This window comes from Hyla sarda, unplaced genomic scaffold, assembly GCF_029499605.1.
Source record: "Hyla sarda isolate aHylSar1 unplaced genomic scaffold, aHylSar1.hap1 scaffold_551, whole genome shotgun sequence".
Taxonomy (NCBI): Eukaryota; Metazoa; Chordata; class Amphibia; order Anura; family Hylidae; genus Hyla; species Hyla sarda.
Window position 1 is genome coordinate 84,049 of NW_026610563.1, and position 18,987 is coordinate 103,035.

An 18,987-nucleotide genomic window follows, 5' to 3' on the forward strand; every position below is an offset into this window, starting at 1 on the left:
CAATTAGGAACATTCAGCACCCACCCGCTATCAAGGCAGCTGCCTATCATGTCATGCCCTACCTGCACAGGTGTGCTGGCTACTCAAATGATCCAATTAAGGAGGCCATTTAGTCAGCAGCAGCAGAAGTCCTGTGCCTGGACGCTCCAACAGCGGCCAGACACAAGCAGAAGCAGAAGCAGCAGAAGCAGCAGCAGCACCACCTTTTGTTTTTTGGCTGCAGCAGCAGCAAGGCCCACAGGGCTGGCTAGCTGGCTAGCCAGCAAGCAGGTAGCAATGAAAGTAGGAATCTTTCTTTTTAACCCTGTAAGGGGGTGGTGCACTGTACCCGAAGATACTGCCATATCGGGTCAATGCATAGGGCGACGGAAGCAAGCTTCGAAATCGGCCCCCGTTCTCAAAAATCCATTTAATATATGGTCCCCAGATAGGGGACGTATCAGATATTAAACTGATAAGAACAGATACTACACTTGATCTTAGCCAAAAGGCCGAGAAGCGATAACCGTGAAAGGGGCGGGCCCAACAAGGTGCCCTTCATGGGCACTATCACTGCTTGCTGTCAGGGAGGCTGCCAGACAATTTTCCATGCACACTCTGGGCTGGGGGGCAGTCAACCACCAGTACACACAGCAGAACCTAAACCCATACCATTATTGCTAAGCAGCAAGACAGGGGCCCATTGCACTCCCACGGGGCCTTTTTAAATGCAATCCATAACCCGGATTTGCCAGGAACCCTTCTTACTCCTCCTACTTGCATGTGACACTGGGCTTAGGATCTGCATAGGAAACACACACACAAGCACACACCTACCTTTGTTGCCTGCAGATGCCTCCTTGGCTGTCCCCAAACGGTATCAAACCAACACCCACGGGAAGCTGTAAGCATAGAGGACATGCCTGCACCCCATTGGACTTACCTGTGTGGGTTAAACCCGGGTTATTTGACAACCTATGGCGGTGATGGTTCTGCTCAGGCAGAGCAGTGCTGATGCTCCTCATAAAGCTGTCGCTGCTGTGAAGGTTCTAGGTGACATCACAAATCCCTATGGTTACATACACAACAAAGCTGGGTTGTTGTTGTTTACACTCTGCAAGGCCTGTGGAAGTGAGTGACATCATAGCACTGTAGTTCTGAGGGTTCTAGATGGATGCAACAACCTCCTGTTGCTTCTATGAAGGCCATAATAGACGACATCACCAAACAGCTCCATAGTCACATACACAGCAAAGGAGAGATGTTGTTTACACCTAGTGATGTCAGTGGTATTGAGTGACATCACAGCACAGTGCTAAGGCTCCTGGGCCTGGACACAGCAGCGGCTGCAATATCTCAACGGAGAATACGTTTATATATATGTGTGTGTGTGCGCGTATATATATATATATATATATATATATATATATATATATATATATTTCTCCGCCGAAATCACTTTTAAACCCATTTCCACCTTTTTTTCCCTTCTCTTCCTCTTACTTTTTTTTCACGTTTTTTTACGTTTTTCTCCTTTTCGCCTCTTTTCTGGGCGTATTATTCTTCTTTTTCTTCTTTTTTTTCGTCTAATGCATACCCCATCAGTGCAGCAATGCTTATTCAATACCGCCAGCAGATGGAGACACTGGGGGATAATTTTCTAAGGATTTATACTGATTTTTCCTGTCTGAATTTGTCGCACAGAAAGTTGCAGGCCAAATATGTGTGACATTTCTGCGACTTTAGCTTCTAGAGCATTTTTACAACATTATACATAGGTGCTGAATACATAAAAAGCGACTGTTCAGCGACAGACAAGTCGCATCGGCTGAAAGTAGGCCAGAATGTCAGTCCATGTTGGAGCAGGTTTAGATACAGTCTAAAGTATAGATCTCAAAGTCTGTGCACAGAATTTAGCAAGGGCCTCGCACCTTCTGATGCATCAGGTAGGTGCACAATAGCATAGCCTAACCCTCTGTACTTTGGTCTATATTGATGCGGGACATAGACAGCCAGCTGATGACCAATCCATTAGTGCAATGGATGGCTGGAAGCATTTGTCTTTGCCTTTGCAATACCACAGAAGCAATGCATGGTCAATGTACAGCAATGACACACCTGTGTGAACAGCCAGGAGACCCCCCCCCCCCCATGTTATGTTACATAGTTACATAGTTAGTACGGTCGAAAAAAGACATATGTCCATCAAGTTCAACCAGGGAATTAAGGGGTAGGGGTGTGGCGCGATATTGGGGAAGGGATGAGATTTTATATTTCTTCATAAGCATTAATCTTATTTTGTCAATTAGGAACATTCAGCACCCACCCGCTATCAAGGCAGCTGCCTATCATGTCATGCCCTACCTGCACAGGTGTGCTGGCTACTCAAATGATCCAATTAAGGAGGCCATTTAGTCAGCAGCAGCAGAAGTCCTGTGCCTGGACGCTCCAACAGCGGCCAGACACAAGCAGAAGCAGAAGCAGCAGAAGCAGCAGCAGCACCACCTTTTGTTTTTTGGCTGCAGCAGCAGCAAGGCCCACAGGGCTGGCTAGCTGGCTAGCCAGCAAGCAGGTAGCAATGAAAGTAGGAATCTTTCTTTTTAACCCTGTAAGGGGGTGGTGCACTGTACCCGAAGATACTGCCATATCGGGTCAATGCATAGGGCGACGGAAGCAAGCTTCGAAATCGGCCCCCGTTCTCAAAAATCCATTTAATATATGGTCCCCAGATAGGGGACGTATCAGATATTAAACTGATAAGAACAGATACTACACTTGATCTTAGCCAAAAGGCCGAGAAGCGATAACCGTGAAAGGGGCGGGCCCAACAAGGTGCCCTTCATGGGCACTATCACTGCTTGCTGTCAGGGAGGCTGCCAGACAATTTTCCATGCACACTCTGGGCTGGGGGGCAGTCAACCACCAGTACACACAGCAGAACCTAAACCCATACCATTATTGCTAAGCAGCAAGACAGGGGCCCATTGCACTCCCACGGGGCCTTTTTAAATGCAATCCATAACCCGGATTTGCCAGGAACCCTTCTTACTCCTCCTACTTGCATGTGACACTGGGCTTAGGATCTGCATAGGAAACACACACACAAGCACACACCTACCTTTGTTGCCTGCAGATGCCTCCTTGGCTGTCCCCAAACGGTATCAAACCAACACCCACGGGAAGCTGTAAGCATAGAGGACATGCCTGCACCCCATTGGACTTACCTGTGTGGGTTAAACCCGGGTTATTTGACAACCTATGGCGGTGATGGTTCTGCTCAGGCAGAGCAGTGCTGATGCTCCTCATAAAGCTGTCGCTGCTGTGAAGGTTCTAGGTGACATCACAAATCCCTATGGTTACATACACAACAAAGCTGGGTTGTTGTTGTTTACACTCTGCAAGGCCTGTGGAAGTGAGTGACATCATAGCACTGTAGTTCTGAGGGTTCTAGATGGATGCAACAATCTCCTGTTGCTTCTATGAAGGCCATAATAGACGACATCACCAAACAGCTCCATAGTCACATACACAGCAAAGGAGAGATGTTGTTTACACCTAGTGATGTCAGTGGTATTGAGTGACATCACAGCACAGTGCTAAGGCTCCTGGGCCTGGACACAGCAGCGGCTGCAATATCTCAACGGAGAATACGTTTATATATATGTGTGTGTGTGCGCGTATATATATATATATATATATATATATATATATATATATATATATTTCTCCGCCGAAATCACTTTTAAACCCATTTCCACCTTTTTTTCCCTTCTCTTCCTCTTACTTTTTTTTCACGTTTTTTTACGTTTTTCTCCTTTTCGCCTCTTTTCTGGGCGTATTATTCTTCTTTTTTTTCGTCTAATGCATACCCCATCAGTGCAGCAATGCTTATTCAATACCGCCAGCAGATGGAGACACTGGGGGATAATTTTCTAAGGATTTATACTGATTTTTCCTGTCTGAATTTGTCGCACAGAAAGTTGCAGGCCAAATATGTGTGACATTTCTGCGACTTTAGCTTCTAGAGCATTTTTACAACATTATACATAGGTGCTGAATACATAAAAAGCGACTGTTCAGCGACAGACAAGTCGCATCGGCTGAAAGTAGGCCAGAATGTCAGTCCATGTTGGAGCAGGTTTAGATACAGTCTAAAGTATAGATCTCAAAGTCTGTGCACAGAATTTAGCAAGGGCCTCGCACCTTCTGATGCATCAGGTAGGTGCACAATAGCATAGCCTAACCCTCTGTACTTTGGTCTATATTGATGCGGGACATAGACAGCCAGCTGATGACCAATCCATTAGTGCAATGGATGGCTGGAAGCATTTGTCTTTGCCTTTGCAATACCACAGAAGCAATGCATGGTCAATGTACAGCAATGACACACCTGTGTGAACAGCCAGGAGACCCCCCCCCCCCATGTTATGTTACATAGTTACATAGTTAGTACGGTCGAAAAAAGACATATGTCCATCAAGTTCAACCAGGGAATTAAGGGGTAGGGGTGTGGCGCGATATTGGGGAAGGGATGAGATTTTATATTTCTTCATAAGCATTAATCTTATTTTGTCAATTAGGAACATTCAGCACCCACCCGCTATCAAGGCAGCTGCCTATCATGTCATGCCCTACCTGCACAGGTGTGCTGGCTACTCAAATGATCCAATTAAGGAGGCCATTTAGTCAGCAGCAGCAGAAGTCCTGTGCCTGGACGCTCCAACAGCGGCCAGACACAAGCAGAAGCAGAAGCAGCAGAAGCAGCAGCAGCACCACCTTTTGTTTTTTGGCTGCAGCAGCAGCAAGGCCCACAGGGCTGGCTAGCTGGCTAGCCAGCAAGCAGGTAGCAATGAAAGTAGGAATCTTTCTTTTTAACCCTGTAAGGGGGTGGTGCACTGTACCCGAAGATACTGCCATATCAGGTCAATGCATAGGGCGACGGAAGCAAGCTTCGAAATCGGCCCCCGTTCTCAAAAATCCATTTAATATATGGTCCCCAGATAGGGGACGTATCAGATATTAAACTGATAAGAACAGATACTACACTTGATCTTAGCCAAAAGGCCGAGAAGCGATAACCGTGAAAGGGGCGGGCCCAACAAGGTGCCCTTCATGGGCACTATCACTGCTTGCTGTCAGGGAGGCTGCCAGACAATTTTCCATGCACACTCTGGGCTGGGGGGCAGTCAACCACCAGTACACACAGCAGAACCTAAACCCATACCATTATTGCTAAGCAGCAAGACAGGGGCCCATTGCACTCCCACGGGGCCTTTTTAAATGCAATCCATAACCCGGATTTGCCAGGAACCCTTCTTACTCCTCCTACTTGCATGTGACACTGGGCTTAGGATCTGCATAGGAAACACACACACAAGCACACACCTACCTTTGTTGCCTGCAGATGCCTCCTTGGCTGTCCCCAAACGGTATCAAACCAACACCCACGGGAAGCTGTAAGCATAGAGGACATGCCTGCACCCCATTGGACTTACCTGTGTGGGTTAAACCCGGGTTATTTGACAACCTATGGCGGTGATGGTTCTGCTCAGGCAGAGCAGTGCTGATGCTCCTCATAAAGCTGTCGCTGCTGTGAAGGTTCTAGGTGACATCACAAATCCCTATGGTTACATACACAACAAAGCTGGGTTGTTGTTGTTTACACTCTGCAAGGCCTGTGGAAGTGAGTGACATCATAGCACTGTAGTTCTGAGGGTTCTAGATGGATGCAACAACCTCCTGTTGCTTCTATGAAGGCCATAATAGACGACATCACCAAACAGCTCCATAGTCACATACACAGCAAAGGAGAGATGTTGTTTACACCTAGTGATGTCAGTGGTATTGAGTGACATCACAGCACAGTGCTAAGGCTCCTGGGCCTGGACACAGCAGCGGCTGCAATATCTCAACGGAGAATACGTTTATATATATGTGTGTGTGTGCGCGTATATATATATATATATATATATATATATATATATATTTCTCCGCCGAAATCACTTTTAAACCCATTTCCACCTTTTTTTCCCTTCTCTTCCTCTTACTTTTTTTTCACGTTTTTTTACGTTTTTCTCCTTTTCGCCTCTTTTCTGGGCGTATTATTCTTCTTTTTCTTCTTTTTTTTCGTCTAATGCATACCCCATCAGTGCAGCAATGCTTATTCAATACCGCCAGCAGATGGAGACACTGGGGGATAATTTTCTAAGGATTTATACTGATTTTTCCTGTCTGAATTTGTCGCACAGAAAGTTGCAGGCCAAATATGTGTGACATTTCTGCGACTTTAGCTTCTAGAGCATTTTTACAACATTATACATAGGTGCTGAATACATAAAAAGCGACTGTTCAGCGACAGACAAGTCGCATCGGCTGAAAGTAGGCCAGAATGTCAGTCCATGTTGGAGCAGGTTTAGATACAGTCTAAAGTATAGATCTCAAAGTCTGTGCACAGAATTTAGCAAGGGCCTCGCACCTTCTGATGCATCAGGTAGGTGCACAATAGCATAGCCTAACCCTCTGTACTTTGGTCTATATTGATGCGGGACATAGACAGCCAGCTGATGACCAATCCATTAGTGCAATGGATGGCTGGAAGCATTTGTCTTTGCCTTTGCAATACCACAGAAGCAATGCATGGTCAATGTACAGCAATGACACACCTGTGTGAACAGCCAGGAGACCCCCCCCCCCCCCCATGTTATGTTACATAGTTACATAGTTAGTACGGTCGAAAAAAGACATATGTCCATCAAGTTCAACCAGGGAATTAAGGGGTAGGGGTGTGGCGCGATATTGGGGAAGGGATGAGATTTTATATTTCTTCATAAGCATTAATCTTATTTTGTCAATTAGGAACATTCAGCACCCACCCACTATCAAGGCAGCTGCCTATCATGTCATGCCCTACCTGCACAGGTGTGCTGGCTACTCAAATGATCCAATTAAGGAGGCCATTTAGTCAGCAGCAGCAGAAGTCCTGTGCCTGGACGCTCCAACAGCGGCCAGACACAAGCAGAAGCAGAAGCAGCAGAAGCAGCAGCAGCACCACCTTTTGTTTTTTGGCTGCAGCAGCAGCAAGGCCCACAGGGCTGGCTAGCTGGCTAGCCAGCAAGCAGGTAGCAATGAAAGTAGGAATCTTTCTTTTTAACCCTGTAAGGGGGTGGTGCACTGTACCCGAAGATACTGCCATATCGGGTCAATGCATAGGGCGACGGAAGCAAGCTTCGAAATCGGCCCCCGTTCTCAAAAATCCATTTAATATATGGTCCCCAGATAGGGGACGTATCAGATATTAAACTGATAAGAACAGATACTACACTTGATCTTAGCCAAAAGGCCGAGAAGCGATAACCGTGAAAGGGGCGGGCCCAACAAGGTGCCCTTCATGGGCACTATCACTGCTTGCTGTCAGGGAGGCTGCCAGACAATTTTCCATGCACACTCTGGGCTGGGGGGCAGTCAACCACCAGTACACACAGCAGAACCTAAACCCATACCATTATTGCTAAGCAGCAAGACAGGGGCCCATTGCACTCCCACGGGGCCTTTTTAAATGCAATCCATAACCCGGATTTGCCAGGAACCCTTCTTACTCCTCCTACTTGCATGTGACACTGGGCTTAGGATCTGCATAGGAAACACACACACAAGCACACACCTACCTTTGTTGCCTGCAGATGCCTCCTTGGCTGTCCCCAAACGGTATCAAACCAACACCCACGGGAAGCTGTAAGCATAGAGGACATGCCTGCACCCCATTAGACTTACCTGTGTGGGTTAAACCCGGGTTATTTGACAACCTATGGCGGTGATGGTTCTGCTCAGGCAGAGCAGTGCTGATGCTCCTCATAAAGCTGTCGCTGCTGTGAAGGTTCTAGGTGACATCACAAATCCCTATGGTTACATACACAACAAAGCTGGGTTGTTGTTGTTTACACTCTGCAAGGCCTGTGGAAGTGAGTGACATCATAGCACTGTAGTTCTGAGGGTTCTAGATGGATGCAACAATCTCCTGTTGCTTCTATGAAGGCCATAATAGACGACATCACCAAACAGCTCCATAGTCACATACACAGCAAAGGAGAGATGTTGTTTACACCTAGTGATGTCAGTGGTATTGAGTGACATCACAGCACAGTGCTAAGGCTCCTGGGCCTGGACACAGCAGCGGCTGCAATATCTCAACGGAGAATACGTTTATATATATGTGTGTGTGTGCGCGTATATATATATATATATATATATATATATATATATATATATATATGTATATATATTTCTCCGCCGAAATCACTTTTAAACCCATTTCCACCTTTTTTTCCCTTCTCTTCCTCTTACTTTTTTTTCACGTTTTTTTACGTTTTTCTCCTTTTCGCCTCTTTTCTGGGCGTATTATTCTTCTTTTTTTTCGTCTAATGCATACCCCATCAGTGCAGCAATGCTTATTCAATACCGCCAGCAGATGGAGACACTGGGGGATAATTTTCTAAGGATTTATACTGATTTTTCCTGTCTGAATTTGTCGCACAGAAAGTTGCAGGCCAAATATGTGTGACATTTCTGCGACTTTAGCTTCTAGAGCATTTTTACAACATTATACATAGGTGCTGAATACATAAAAAGCGACTGTTCAGCGACAGACAAGTCGCATCGGCTGAAAGTAGGCCAGAATGTCAGTCCATGTTGGAGCAGGTTTAGATACAGTCTAAAGTATAGATCTCAAAGTCTGTGCACAGAATTTAGCAAGGGCCTCGCACCTTCTGATGCATCAGGTAGGTGCACAATAGCATAGCCTAACCCTCTGTACTTTGGTCTATATTGATGCGGGACATAGACAGCCAGCTGATGACCAATCCATTAGTGCAATGGATGGCTGTAAGCATTTGTCTTTGCCTTTGCAATACCACAGAAGCAATGCATGGTCAATGTACAGCAATGACACACCTGTGTGAACAGCCAGGAGACCCCCCCCCCCCCCCCATGTTATGTTACATAGTTACATAGTTAGTACGGTCGAAAAAAGACATATGTCCATCAAGTTCAACCAGGGAATTAAGGGGTAGGGGTGTGGCGCGATATTGGGGAAGGGATGAGATTTTATATTTCTTCATAAGCATTAATCTTATTTTGTCAATTAGGAACATTCAGCACCCACCCGCTATCAAGGCAGCTGCCTATCATGTCATGCCCTACCTGCACAGGTGTGCTGGCTACTCAAATGATCCAATTAAGGAGGCCATTTAGTCAGCAGCAGCAGAAGTCCTGTGCCTGGACGCTCCAACAGCGGCCAGACACAAGCAGAAGCAGAAGCAGCAGAAGCAGCAGCAGCACCACCTTTTGTTTTTTGGCTGCAGCAGCAGCAAGGCCCACAGGGCTGGCTAGCTGGCTAGCCAGCAAGCAGGTAGCAATGAAAGTAGGAATCTTTCTTTTTAACCCTGTAAGGGGGTGGTGCACTGTACCCGAAGATACTGCCATATCGGGTCAATGCATAGGGCGACGGAAGCAAGCTTCGAAATTGGCCCCCGTTCTCAAAAATCCATTTAATATATGGTCCCCAGATAGGGGACGTATCAGATATTAAACTGATAAGAACAGATACTACACTTGATCTTAGCCAAAAGGCCGAGAAGCGATAACCGTGAAAGGGGCGGGCCCAACAAGGTGCCCTTCATGGGCACTATCACTGCTTGCTGTCAGGGAGGCTGCCAGACAATTTTCCATGCACACTCTGGGCTGGGGGGCAGTCAACCACCAGTACACACAGCAGAACCTAAACCCATACCATTATTGCTAAGCAGCAAGACAGGGGCCCATTGCACTCCCACGGGGCCTTTTTAAATGCAATCCATAACCCGGATTTGCCAGGAACCCTTCTTACTCCTCCTACTTGCATGTGACACTGGGCTTAGGATCTGCATAGGAAACACACACACAAGCACACAACTACCTTTGTTGCCTGCAGATGCCTCCTTGGCTGTCCCCAAACGGTATCAAACCAACACCCACGGGAAGCTGTAAGCATAGAGGACATGCCTGCACCCCATTGGACTTACCTGTGTGGGTTAAACCCGGGTTATTTGACAACCTATGGCGGTGATGGTTCTGCTCAGGCAGAGCAGTGCTGATGCTCCTCATAAAGCTGTCGCTGCTGTGAAGGTTCTAGGTGACATCACAAATCCCTATGGTTACATACACAACAAAGCTGGGTTGTTGTTGTTTACACTCTGCAAGGCCTGTGGAAGTGAGTGACATCATAGCACTGTAGTTCTGAGGGTTCTAGATGGATGCAACAATCTCCTGTTGCTTCTATGAAGGCCATAATAGACGACATCACCAAACAGCTCCATAGTCACATACACAGCAAAGGAGAGATGTTGTTTACACCTAGTGATGTCAGTGGTATTGAGTGACATCACAGCACAGTGCTAAGGCTCCTGGGCCTGGACACAGCAGCGGCTGCAATATCTCAACGGAGAATACGTTTATATATATGTGTGTGTGTGCGCGTATATATATATATATATATATATATATATATATATATATATATATATATTTCTCCGCCGAAATCACTTTTAAACCCATTTCCACCTTTTTTTCCCTTCTCTTCCTCTTACTTTTTTTTCACGTTTTTTTACGTTTTTCTCCTTTTCGCCTCTTTTCTGGGCGTATTATTCTTCTTTTTCTTCTTTTTTTTCGTCTAATGCATACCCCATCAGTGCAGCAATGCTTATTCAATACCGCCAGCAGATGGAGACACTGGGGGATAATTTTCTAAGGATTTATACTGATTTTTCCTGTCTGAATTTGTCGCACAGAAAGTTGCAGGCCAAATATGTGTGACATTTCTGCGACTTTAGCTTCTAGAGCATTTTTACAACATTATACATAGGTGCTGAATACATAAAAAGCGACTGTTCAGCGACAGACAAGTCGCATCGGCTGAAAGTAGGCCAGAATGTCAGTCCATGTTGGAGCAGGTTTAGATACAGTCTAAAGTATAGATCTCAAAGTCTGTGCACAGAATTTAGCAAGGGCCTCGCACCTTCTGATGCATCAGGTAGGTGCACAATAGCATAGCCTAACCCTCTGTACTTTGGTCTATATTGATGCGGGACATAGACAGCCAGCTGATGACCAATCCATTAGTGCAATGGATGGCTGGAAGCATTTGTCTTTGCCTTTGCAATACCACAGAAGCAATGCATGGTCAATGTACAGCAATGACACACCTGTGTGAACAGCCAGGAGACCCCCCCCCCCCCCATGTTATGTTACATAGTTACATAGTTAGTACGGTCGAAAAAAGACATATGTCCATCAAGTTCAACCAGGGAATTAAGGGGTAGGGGTGTGGCGCGATATTGGGGAAGGGATGAGATTTTATATTTCTTCATAAGCATTAATCTTATTTTGTCAATTAGGAACATTCAGCACCCACCCGCTATCAAGGCAGCTGCCTATCATGTCATGCCCTACCTGCACAGGTGTGCTGGCTACTCAAATGATCCAATTAAGGAGGCCATTTAGTCAGCAGCAGCAGAAGTCCTGTGCCTGGACGCTCCAACAGCGGCCAGACACAAGCAGAAGCAGAAGCAGCAGAAGCAGCAGCAGCACCACCTTTTGTTTTTTGGCTGCAGCAGCAGCAAGGCCCACAGGGCTGGCTAGCTGGCTAGCCAGCAAGCAGGTAGCAATGAAAGTAGGAATCTTTCTTTTTAACCCTGTAAGGGGGTGGTGCACTGTACCCGAAGATACTGCCATATCGGGTCAATGCATAGGGCGACGGAAGCAAGCTTCGAAATCGGCCCCCGTTCTCAAAAATCCATTTAATATATGGTCCCCAGATAGGGGACGTATCAGATATTAAACTGATAAGAACAGATTTTTTTTTTTTAAGTTGCCCTCAGAACTCACTCAGAGTTCCAAGATCTTATTTGAAACTCAATTATTGTGTTCATCCTTGGGTAACATAATTTAATTTCTTTTCTTAAACACCAAATGAAATAAAAAGAAACATTTTAAAATCAATACATAAAGAAAAAAACTCATAAAATAACTAAACCATACCTTACTTTCTAATTAACAAATCTCCATTAGAAAGTCATTCCCTTCCTCCAAGCATACACCGTTAGGAAATCAATCAAACCTAGACTGATATTCCCTCTAGTCACATCACTCTTTGCTTGAGATGCCAACCAGGCTGGAATTTTATACGCTTCAATGAAACGGTTCATATCCGCCTTAAAAGAAAAATAAACTTTGTCCCGCACCTCCTCCTCCCGTGACTTAAATCTTGCTTTTAGCTCAATCATTTCTTTATCAAATGTCCGTCTTTCTGTTTCTGACAGATTCTCCAATAAACTTCCAAGCACACCACCATATTGTGACGGAACAAACTCTTCCACCTCTTTCTTTTTCTTCTGTTCCGCTGCTCTTCTTATTGGAACCTGTTCTAGCTCAGGCTCTTTTGCTTCAACTACTTCCTCTCGGCTTCTTTTAACCGCCTCTTTTTTCCCAACCTTTTTCTTGGGACAAGAGCCAAGAAGATGGCCCTCATTCCCACACAGATGGCACTTCTTCTTCTTCTCACAATTCTCCGCCTCATGACCTTCTTCTTGGCACTTGAAGCACCACAGGAATGTACATACGTCCTTACTATGGCCATACTGCTTACACTTACGGCAAAACTCTTGCATGCCGGAGAAAAACAAGTCACCGTTTACCGTTCCAATTTTAAACCGCCCTGGCGGGACTATTAGCTTACCATCCACCGTTTCTTTAAATTTTACATCAAACTTCCATTTGGTAGTCCATAATCCAAACTGGTTCAAAATCTTACCTTTGGGCAATACATTATCACAAAATCTTAACAGGAAAGTAACAATGTCTTCTTCTGGTGTATATGGGCTGTACATTCTTACAGTCACCAGTCTTTCTCTGCGAGGGAAGTGTGGAATTATCCCCACTCCCTCCAGGACCGAACTTCCTTTCCTTTGCTGAAAACGGCTCCAGAATACATCATAGTCCTCTTCTGACATAAGCACAACATCATAGTATCCACTCTTTGGAAATTCCAGCATGGAAAGAATTTGTTCCTTCCTGATCTCCAAGAGCTTGAACAAAACATCCTCGACCACGAATACCAGGCCTCTCTCCTTTTTCCGCACATCCTGCAAGGAAATCCGCACTCCATTCCGTAATCTTGCGAAGGATGGTACACCTTCAGAAGCAGATCCACGATCTTCAGCCATCTCCAAGGTATCCAGGCACCTCCCCCACGCAAGCAGGTAGGTGTGGATCGCCTCCCGTTGTCTGGGGACTAGGCCGGCTCCCTAATAGCAGCAGGGGGGTGAAGTCCCTCCGTTAAGAAGGACGATCCCCCCAGGCAAAGGAGCCGGGTACCCCAGACACCCTCTGGCCAGACCAAGTGAGCAGAACTACACTTGATCTTAGCCAAAAGGCCGAGAAGCGATAACCGTGAAAGGGGCGGGCCCAACAAGGTGCCCTTCATGGGCACTATCACTGCTTGCTGTCAGGGAGGCTGCCAGACAATTTTCCATGCACACTCTGGGCTGGGGGGCAGTCAACCACCAGTACACACAGCAGAACCTAAACCCATACCATTATTGCTAAGCAGCAAGACAGGGGCCCATTGCACTCCCACGGGGCCTTTTTAAATGCAATCCATAACCCGGATTTGCCAGGAACCCTTCTTACTCCTCCTACTTGCATGTGACACTGGGCTTAGGATCTGCATAGGAAACACACACACAAGCACACACCTACCTTTGTTGCCTGCAGATGCCTCCTTGGCTGTCCCCAAACGGTATCAAACCAACACCCACGGGAAGCTGTAAGCATAGAGGACTTACCTGTGTGGGTTAAACCCGGGTTATTTGACAACCTATGGCGGTGATGGTTCTGCTCAGGCAGAGCAGTGCTGATGCTCCTCATAAAGCTGTCGCTGCTGTGAAGGTTCTAGGTGACATCACAAATCCCTATGGTTACATACACAACAAAGCTGGGTTGTTGTTGTTTACACTCTGCAAGGCCTGTGGAAGTGAGTGACATCATAGCACTGTAGTTCTGAGGGTTCTAGATGGATGCAACAACCTCCTGTTGCTTCTATGAAGGCCATAATAGACGACATCACCAAACAGCTCCATAGTCACATACACAGCAAAGGAGAGATGTTGTTTACACCTAGTGATGTCAGTGGTATTGAGTGACATCACAGCACAGTGCTAAGGCTCCTGGGCCTGGACACAGCAGCGGCTGCAATATCTCAACGGAGAATACGTTTATATATATGTGTGTGTGTGCGCGTATATATATATATATATATATATATATATATATATATATATATATTTCTCCGCCGAAATCACTTTTAAACCCATTTCCACCTTTTTTTCCCTTCTCTTCCTCTTACTTTTTTTTCACGTTTTTTTACGTTTTTCTCCTTTTCGCCTCTTTTCTGGGCGTATTATTCTTCTTTTTCTTCTTTTTTTTCGTCTAATGCATACCCCATCAGTGCAGCAATGCTTATTCAATACCGCCAGCAGATGGAGACACTGGGGGATAATTTTCTAAGGATTTATACTGATTTTTCCTGTCTGAATTTGTCGCACAGAAAGTTGCAGGCCAAATATGTGTGACATTTCTGCGACTTTAGCTTCTAGAGCATTTTTACAACATTATACATAGGTGCTGAATACATAAAAAGCGACTGTTCAGCGACAGACAAGTCGCATCGGCTGAAAGTAGGCCAGAATGTCAGTCCATGTTGGAGCAGGTTTAGATACAGTCTAAAGTATAGATCTCAAAGTCTGTGCACAGAATTTAGCAAGGGCCTCGCACCTTCTGATGCATCAGGTAGGTGCACAATAGCATAGCCTAACCCTCTGTACTTTGGTCTATATTGATGCGGGACATAGACAGCCAGCTGATGACCAATCCATTAGTGCAATGGATGGCTGGAAGCATTTGTCTTTGCCTTTGCAATACCACAGAAGCAATGCATGGTCAATGTACAGCAATGACACACCTGTGTGAACAGCCAGGAGACCCCCCCCCCCCCCATGTTATGTTACATAGTTACATAGTTAGTACGGTCGAAAAAAGACATATGTCCATCAAGTTCAACCAGGGAATTAAGGGGTAGGGGTGTGGCGCGATATTGGGGAAGGGATGAGATTTTATATTTCTTCATAAGCATTAATCTTATTTTGTCAATTAGGAACATTCAGCACCCACCCACTATCAAGGCAGCTGCCTATCATGTCATGCCCTACCTGCACAGGTGTGCTGGCTACTCAAATGATCCAATTAAGGAGGCCATTTAGTCAGCAGCAGCAGAAGTCCTGTGCCTGGACGCTCCAACAGCGGCCAGACACAAGCAGAAGCAGAAGCAGCAGAAGCAGCAGCAGCACCACCTTTTGTTTTTTGGCTGCAGCAGCAGCAAGGCCCACAGGGCTGGCTAGCTGGCTAGCCAGCAAGCAGGTAGCAATGAAAGTAGGAATCTTTCTTTTTAACCCTGTAAGGGGGTGGTGCACTGTACCCGAAGATACTGCCATATCGGGTCAATGCATAGGGCGACGGAAGCAAGCTTCGAAATCGGCCCCCGTTCTCAAAAATCCATTTAATATATGGTCCCCAGATAGGGGACGTATCAGATATTAAACTGATAAGAACAGATACTACACTTGATCTTAGCCAAAAGGCCGAGAAGCGATAACCGTGAAAGGGGCGGGCCCAACAAGGTGCCCTTCATGGGCACTATCACTGCTTGCTGTCAGGGAGGCTGCCAGACAATTTTCCATGCACACTCTGGGCTGGGGGGCAGTCAACCACCAGTACACACAGCAGAACCTAAACCCATACCATTATTGCTAAGCAGCAAGACAGGGGCCCATTGCACTCCCACGGGGCCTTTTTAAATGCAATCCATAACCCGGATTTGCCAGGAACCCTTCTTACTCCTCCTACTTGCATGTGACACTGGGCTTAGGATCTGCATAGGAAACACACACACAAGCACACACCTACCTTTGTTGCCTGCAGATGCCTCCTTGGCTGTCCCCAAACGGTATCAAACCAACACCCACGGGAAGCTGTAAGCATAGAGGACATGCCTGCACCCCATTGGACTTACCTGTGTGGGTTAAACCCGGGTTATTTGACAACCTATGGCGGTGATGGTTCTGCTCAGGCAGAGCAGTGCTGATGCTCCTCATAAAGCTGTCGCTGCTGTGAAGGTTCTAGGTGACATCACAAATCCCTATGGTTACATACACAACAAAGCTGGGTTGTTGTTGTTTACACTCTGCAAGGCCTGTGGAAGTGAGTGACATCATAGCACTGTAGTTCTGAGGGTTCTAGATGGATGCAACAACCTCCTGTTGCTTCTATGAAGGCCATAATAGACGACATCACCAAACAGCTCCATAGTCACATACACAGCAAAGGAGAGATGTTGTTTACACCTAGTGATGTCAGTGGTATTGAGTGACATCACAGCACAGTGCTAAGGCTCCTGGGCCTGGACACAGCAGCGGCTGCAATATCTCAACGGAGAATACGTTTATATATATGTGTGTGTGTGCGCGTATATATATATATATATATATATATATATATATATATATATATATATATATTTCTCCACCGAAATAACTTTTAAACCCATTTCCACCTTTTTTTCCCTTCTCTTCCTCTTACTTTTTTTTCACGTTTTTTTACGTTTTTCTCCTTTTCGCCTCTTTTCTGGGCGTATTATTCTTCTTTTTCTTCTTTTTTTTCGTCTAATGCATACCCCATCAGTGCAGCAATGCTTATTCAATACCGCCAGCAGATGGAGACACTGGGGGATAATTTTCTAAGGATTTATACTGATTTTTCCTGTCTGAATTTGTCGCACAGAAAGTTGCAGGCCAAATATGTGTGACATTTCTGCGACTTTAGCTTCTAGAGCATTTTTACAACATTATACATAGGTGCTGAATACATAAAAAGCGACTGTTCAGCGACAGACAAGTCGCATCGGCTGAAAGTAGGCCAGAATGTCAGTCCATGTTGGAGCAGGTTTAGATACAGTCTAAAGTATAGATCTCAAAGTCTGTGCACAGAATTTAGCAAGGGCCTCGCACCTTCTGATGCATCAGGTAGGTGCACAATAGCATAGCCTAACCCTCTGTACTTTGGTCTATATTGATGCGGGACATAGACAGCCAGCTGATGACCAATCCATTAGTGCAATGGATGGCTGGAAGCATTTGTCTTTGCCTTTGCAATACCACAGAAGCAATGCATGGTCAATGTACAGCAATGACACACCTGTGTGAACAGCCAGGAGACCCCCCCCCCCATGTTATGTTACATAGTTACATAGTTAGTACGGTCGAAAAAAGACATATGTCCATCAAGTTCAACCAGGGAATTAAGGGGTAGGGGTGTGGCGCGATATTGGGGAAGGGATGAGATTTTATATTTCTTCATAAGCATTAATCTTATTTTGTCAATTAGGAACATTCAGCACCCACCCACTATCAAGGCAGCTGCCTATCATGTCATGCCCTACCTGCACAGGTGTGCTGGCTACTCAAATGATCCAATTAAGGAGGCCATTTAGTCAGCAGCAGCAGAAGTCCTGTGCCTGGACGCTCCAACAGCGGCCAGACACAAGCAGAAGCAGAAGCAGCAGAAGCAGCAGCAGCAGCACCACCTTTTGTTTTTTGGCTGCAGCAGCAGCAAGGCCCACAGGGCTGGCTAGCTGGCTAGCCAGCAAGCAGGTAGCAATGAAAGTAGGAATCTTTCTTTTTAACCCTGTAAGGGGGTGGTGCACTGTACCCGAAGATACTGCCATATCGGGTCAATGCATAGGGCGACGGAAGCAAGCTTCGAAATCGGCCCCCGTTCTCAAAAATCCATTTAATATATGGTCCCCAGATAGGGGACGTATCAGATATTAAACTGATAAGAACAGATACTACACTTGATCTTAGCCAAAAGGCCGAGAAGCGATAACCGTGAAAGGGGCGGGCCCAACAAGGTGCCCTTCATGGGCACTATCACTGCTTGCTGTCAGGGAGGCTGCCAGACAATTTTCCATGCACACTCTGGGCTGGGGGGCAGTCAACCACCAGTACACACAGCAGAACCTAAACCCATACCATTATTGCTAAGCAGCAAGACAGGGGCCCATTGCACTCCCACGGGGCCTTTTTAAATGCAATCCATAACCCGGATTTGCCAGGAACCCTTCTTACTCCTCCTACTTGCATGTGACACTGGGCTTAGGATCTGCATAGGAAACACACACACAAGCACACACCAACCTTTGTTGCCTGCAGATGCCTCCTTGGCTGTCCCCAAACGGTATCAAACCAACACCCACGGGAAGCTGTAAGCATAGAGGACATGCCTGCACCCCATTGGACTTACCTGTGTGGGTTAAACCCGGGTTATTTGACAACCTATGGCGGTGATGGTTCTGCTCAGGCAGAGCAGTGCTGATGCTCCTCATAAAGCTGTCGCTGCTGTGAAGGTTCTAGGTGACATCACAAATCCCTATGGTTACATACACAACAAAGCTGGGTTGTTGTTGTTTACACTCTGCAAGGCCTGTGGAAGTGAGTGACATCATAGCACTGTAGTTCTGAGGGTTCTAGATGGATGCAACAATCTCCTGTTGCTTCTATGAAGGCCATAATAGACGACATCACCAAACAGCTCCATAGTCACATACACAGCAAAGGAGAGATGTTGTTTACACCTAGTGATGTCAGTGGTATTGAGTGACATCACAGCACAGTGCTAAGGCTCCTGGGCCTGGACACAGCAGCGGCTGCAATATCTCAACGGAGAATACGTTTATATATATGTGTGTGTGTGCGCGTATATATATATATATATATATATATATATATATATATATATATTTCTCCGCCGAAATCACTTTTAAACCCATTTCCACCTTTTTTTCCCTTCTCTTCCTCTTACTTTTTT

At 45.9% G+C, this 18,987-nt stretch overlaps 7 non-coding genes and 1 pseudogene across 7 annotated transcripts; all 8 read right to left on the bottom strand.

Annotated features, from left to right (window-relative positions):
• Nucleotides 1-312: 312 nt before the first annotated feature.
• LOC130339725 (U2 spliceosomal RNA) lies at nucleotides 313-503 on the bottom strand. The gene has a single exon (XR_008880020.1). It is a non-coding gene; the product is annotated as a U2 spliceosomal RNA (small nuclear RNA).
• A 2,090-nt stretch (nucleotides 504-2,593) lies between these two features.
• LOC130339726 (U2 spliceosomal RNA) lies at nucleotides 2,594-2,784 on the bottom strand. Its single transcript, XR_008880021.1, has one exon. It is a non-coding gene; the product is annotated as a U2 spliceosomal RNA (small nuclear RNA).
• A 2,080-nt stretch (nucleotides 2,785-4,864) lies between these two features.
• Nucleotides 4,865-5,055, bottom strand: LOC130339693 (U2 spliceosomal RNA). The gene has a single exon (XR_008880001.1). It is a non-coding gene; the product is annotated as a U2 spliceosomal RNA (small nuclear RNA).
• A 2,084-nt stretch (nucleotides 5,056-7,139) lies between these two features.
• LOC130339728 (U2 spliceosomal RNA) lies at nucleotides 7,140-7,330 on the bottom strand. The gene has a single exon (XR_008880023.1). It is a non-coding gene; the product is annotated as a U2 spliceosomal RNA (small nuclear RNA).
• Nucleotides 7,331-9,424: 2,094 nt separating this feature from the next.
• Nucleotides 9,425-9,615, bottom strand: LOC130339681 (U2 spliceosomal RNA). Its single transcript, XR_008879990.1, has one exon. It is a non-coding gene; the product is annotated as a U2 spliceosomal RNA (small nuclear RNA).
• A 2,095-nt stretch (nucleotides 9,616-11,710) lies between these two features.
• Nucleotides 11,711-11,882, bottom strand: LOC130339709 (U2 spliceosomal RNA; annotated as a pseudogene).
• A 3,643-nt stretch (nucleotides 11,883-15,525) lies between these two features.
• On the bottom strand, nucleotides 15,526-15,716 carry LOC130339729 (U2 spliceosomal RNA). The gene has a single exon (XR_008880024.1). It is a non-coding gene; the product is annotated as a U2 spliceosomal RNA (small nuclear RNA).
• A 2,097-nt stretch (nucleotides 15,717-17,813) lies between these two features.
• Nucleotides 17,814-18,004, bottom strand: LOC130339730 (U2 spliceosomal RNA). Its single transcript, XR_008880025.1, has one exon. It is a non-coding gene; the product is annotated as a U2 spliceosomal RNA (small nuclear RNA).
• Nucleotides 18,005-18,987: the final 983 nt, after the last annotated feature.